Below are 5,167 nucleotides of genomic sequence, written 5' to 3'. Positions count from 1 at the left end.
TGGGGTGAGAAATAAGGGTCTACATTATTCTTCCTTGAGTAGATATCCAATTTTCCCTAGCAGTATTTGTTGAAGATCCTGTCATAGTTCCGATGAGTATTTAAGGCACCTTTGTCAAAAACCAGATGGTTAATCACGCCGCTCCTCAGCAGTGATGTCAGCCACACTTGTGCATGTGCAGGGTGGGGAGACCATGGACAAGCGGTGCAGGAGCTCCACAGAGGCAAAAGCATCGGTGGAAGGGAAAGTGCCAGAGGGGAAAAATGCAGAGCTGGAGTCATGTGTACTGCTCCTTGGCCAAGAGAGGCCATTTTAGGCGAGTATCTCATGGCCTACAGGGAATCTCTGCAGTGCCTGTGAGAACATACATAGATCAGTCAATGGACACAGATATAACAGTGATAGGTTCTGGCCCTGAAGGATATGTTGCTACCATTAAGGCTGCCCATTTAGGCTGTAACAGAGTCTGCATTGAGAGAAAAATGAACACTAAGCAGAACATGCTTGAATGTTGGTTGCATCCCTTATAAGGCTTTATTGAATAATTCTCATTATTAATATATGGCTCTTTGAAAAGCTTTTGCCTCTAGAGGAATTGAAATGTCTTAAGTTCACTTGAATTTAGAGAAGATGATGGAGCAGAAGAGTACTGCTGTAAAAACATTGACAGGTGGAATTGCCCACTTATTCCAACAAAAAAGGTTGTTCATGTCAATGGATATGGAAAGATAACTGGTAAAACTCAGGTCACAGCTACAAAAGCCAATGGCAGCACTCAGGTTATTGATATAAAAAACATTCTCATAGCTATGGGTTCAGAAGTTACTCCTTTTCCTGGAATCAAGATTGATGAAGATACCATCGTGTCATCTACTGGAGCTTTATCTTTTAAAAAATGTTCCAGAAAAGATGGCTGTCATTGATTCAGGAGTAATTGGTGTAGAACTATGTTCAATTTGGCAAAGACTTGGTGCAGATGTAACAGCAGTTGAATTTTTGGGTCATGTAGGTGGAGTTGGAATTGACATGGAAATATAAAAAAGCTTTCAGTGCATCCTTCAAAAGCAGGGCTTTGGGCTGGAGAGATGGCTTAGCAGTTAAGTGCTTGCCTGTGAGGCCTAAGGACCCTGGTTCGAGGCTCGATTTCCCAGGACCCACGTTAGCCAGATGCACAAGGGGGCACACACATCTGGAGTTCATTTGCAGCGGCTGGAGGCCCTAGCGCGCCCATTCTCTCTCTCTATCTGCCTCTTCCTCTCTCTGTCTGTCGGTCTCAAATAAATAAATAATAATTTTTTTAAAAAAAGCAGGGGTTTAAATTTAACTTGAATACAAAAGTTACTGGTGCACTGGAGGGTTGGCTTAGCAGTTAAGGTGTTTGCCTGCAAAGCCAAAGGACCCAGGTTCAATTCCCCCAGGACCCACGTTAGCCAGATGCACAGGGAATGCACATCTGGAGTTCATTTCCAGTGGCTGGATGCCTTGGTGTTTCCATTCATTCTCATTCTCTCTCTCTCTTTCTGTATCTGTAAAATAAATAAATAAAAATAAAATACTTTTTTAAAAAAAGTTACTGGTTGCACCAAGAAGTCAGATGGAAAAATTGATGTGTCTATAGAAGCTGCTTCTGGTGGACAGGCTGAAGTTATCACTTGTGATGTCATCTTGGTTTGCATTGGTCAACAACCCTTCACTCAGAACTTGGGATTAGAAGATCTTGGAATTGAGCTAGATCCCACAGGTAGAATTCCAATCATTAGCAGATTACAAACCAAAATTCCAAATATCTATGCCATCGGAGATGTGGTTGCTGGTCCCATGCTGGCTCACAAAGCAGAAGATGAAGGCATCATCTAGGTTGAAGGAATGGCTGGCGGTACTGTGCACATTGACTACAATTGTGTGCCGTCGGTGATCTACACACACCCCGAGGTTGCTTGGGTTGGCAAATTAGAAGAACAGTTGAAGGAAGAGGGTGTTGAGTGCAAAGTTGGAATGTTCCCATTTGCTACAAACATCAGAGCTAAGACAAATGCTGACCCAGACTGCATGGTGAAGATTCATGGACAGAAGTCAATAGGACCAAGTGCTGGAGAAATGGTAAATGAGGCTGCTCTGGCTCTGGAATACAGAGTGTCCTGTGAAGACATAGCTCGAGTCTGCCATGCACATCTGACCTTATCAAAAGCATTTAGAGAAGCAATCCTGGCTGTATGGTTTGGCAAATCAATCAACTTTTGTAGAAAAAAATATACACACACACACACAACACTATTATTCCCTAAATCTTGAAACTTTTGTAGAGGTCACATTTCCGAACAGGATATGTTCACAGTTCCAGGAATTTCTAGAATGTAATTAAGAAGCTTAGAGAAGGTATTTAATATGCTTGAACAGAATGGAATGATCTTGTATCTACATTTTAAATACAGATTTTACTTCAATAAAAAATAGATGGCTGTAGTTGCATGAACTGATATCTGGGTCCACTATTCTGTTCTCTTGGTCTACATGTCTGGTCTTGTCCAAGGACCATGATGTTTTTATTACTATGTCTCCTGTAGTATAACTTGAAATCTCATGTGATGTTTCCTCCAGCAGTATTCATTATGCTCAGGTTTTCTTTGGCTAACTACTACAATTTTTGCTTCCATAAAAAATTTAAGATTTTTATGGGTACTGGGGAATTGAGCATGGACCACTGTGCTTTGCAAGCAAATGCCTTTAACCACTGAGCTATATCTCCAGCCCACTGTGCAGTTCTTTTTTTTATTTATTTGAGAGAGAGAGACTGGATGCACCAGGGCCTCCACCCACTGCAAACAAACTCCAGATTCATGCACCCCCTTGAGCAACTAAATAGCATGGGTACTGAGTAATTGAACCTGGGCCTTAGGCTTTGCAGACAAGTGTCTTAACCATTAAGAAATCTCTCCTTGAGCCGGGTGTGGTGGCGCACGCCTTTAATCCCAGCACTTGGGAGGCAGAGGTAGGAGAATCATCGTGAGTCCAAGGCCACCCTGTGAATTCCAGGTCAGCCTGAGCTAGAGTGAGACCCTACCTCAAAAAACCAAAAAAAGAAAAAAAAAAAAAAGAAATCTCTCCAGACCAGTATTTTTTTCTTTCATTTCTGTGAATAATAGTGTTGGAATTTTGGTTGTAATTGTATTGCATGTACAGACTCCTTTTGGTTGGATGGCCATTTTCACAATATTAATCCTTTCAATTACATAAGCATAGGAGGTCTTTCATCTGATACTATCTTCCTTAATTTCTATTCTTCAAATTTTTCATTGTAGACATCTTTCTCTTCCTTAGTTACGTTTAGTCCAAGGTATGTTTGAAACTATTATGAATGGTATTCTTTCCTTGATTTCTTTCTGCCTACATTTGTCATTAGTGTGTAAAAATGTTACTGATTTTTGTATGGTAATTTTTGCATCCTACCACTTTACTGAACTTGTTTATCAACCTTAGGCATTTTCTGCTGGAAAATACAGGTTCCCTCATGTATAGAATCATAGCATTTATAAATAAGAATACCATAACTAATAAGCATCTTGAGGACCAGACAATAGGGTGGGTGGAGCAGGAGGGGAGGGTAATAGTGAGGGTGGGGGACAAAAAATGACACAAATGGCAATGGTACCATAAAATTCTGCATCCAAAAAGACACTAAATGGTTGAACCTTCACCAGGTCCTTAGAGGGAACACCTGAATCGCAAGGCCCTGGAGAAGGTATGATGAAGACTGATTTAATCTTCTGTTTCTCTCTCTCTCTCCCTCTTCTCTCTATCTCTTTTATGTTACTTATCTTTTTCTTCCTTCTCTTCTTGGGTGCTGAACTGTAACTCCCAGTACCACCGTGTGGCTAATATCCACAACGAGCTGTTGATCAGAGAGATCTACAAGGTTTCCCAAAAGAAGACAGATTTCTGTCAGACTACTTGATGGCCTACCAAAGGTTAGTGGTAAGACCCTACTGCTGAAAACACCATATGCTATTGATACAGAACATGGAGCACTGGCTGGAAACTTGAAGAAAGTCAGTCCCCAGACAGTTAGCTCCTCTAGTGCCAGAAGGAGCTATAAGAGTGACTGGGAGAAAATGACCAGCATCTGTCCAAACAACTCATGGTCTAAGATACTCAACAGCAAACAACCTGATGTGAAGCTCACACAGTGCAATAGTGCCACACAGCCATGGTGGGAAACCAACTGCTCTTGATTTGCCTAACTGTTCTGCTTAGTGGAACAGAACCCATAGCTGGATCCGGGAAACATGTCAAAAGCGTATCCAAGAAATGAGCCCACTCTCCATTATCAAGCTCCCACCAATTGTGGGCTACAAGAGGGCCTACACCAATTAAATTCTCTCTAAAATAATAATTTTTATCTCATTTATCTGGTGCTGACTTCACTCTCCGTTGGAGAATTTGCTTCTCTTTTTCAGATGGACACAGATTGTAAGGAGAGAACAAGCCCATCACACCTCAAAATGTCCCCAGCTGAAACTAAGAGTAACTGAGGAAATGAGCAAGAGTGCTGCTTTCTTGGTGAACCTTGTACCAGCACAAGGGTGAGGGAGAGAGACACGGAGAACACCTAACTCCCACCAAACCAGATATGAAGAGACACAGAGGCTCCCAAGACCTCACCAGTGAAGCAGACTAAAATGAACCCAACATGGCTCAGGGAAATTTGCAAAAGAGGGGCAGAAAGAATGTTAGCGCCACACTTTGGGTCATTATGCACAAGAGACATTGCCTCTTACCCATAATTGACGGCTAACGCCACAATGCACGACCCATATTCCCCAACAAGGTGGGTACCTGCAGAGGGGGAGGACAGGGAGGAGGCTAATGATAGTACCAACTTGACTCTATACACTGTGTACATAACTAAAAAAATGTGAAAAAAGAATACCATAACTTTCTCCTTTCCTATGTATATCTTTTTTTTCTCTTTGTCCAGTGCTATAGCAAGGGTTTCAAGTAATATGTTGAATAAGAGTAGACAGAGTAGAACCTGTCTTGTTCCTAATATTAGTGGGAATGTTTCAAGTTTTTTTTTCATTTAACATGATGTTGGTTATGGTTTGTCATATATAGCCACTATTATGCTAAGATGTGTTCCTTCTATCCTTAACCTTTCCATGATTTTTAT

The 5,167-nt window shown here is 41.4% G+C and overlaps 1 pseudogene; it reads left to right on the top strand.

Moving 5' to 3' along the window:
• Positions 1 to 263: 263 nt before the first annotated feature.
• Positions 264 to 4,471, top strand: LOC101608717 (annotated as a pseudogene).
• Positions 4,472 to 5,167: the final 696 nt, after the last annotated feature.

Source organism: Jaculus jaculus, chromosome X (genome assembly GCF_020740685.1).
Source record: "Jaculus jaculus isolate mJacJac1 chromosome X, mJacJac1.mat.Y.cur, whole genome shotgun sequence".
Taxonomy (NCBI): domain Eukaryota; kingdom Metazoa; phylum Chordata; class Mammalia; order Rodentia; family Dipodidae; genus Jaculus; species Jaculus jaculus.
Note: the sequence above shows the minus strand (reverse complement) of the source record. Positions and strands in the feature narration are given on the sequence as shown.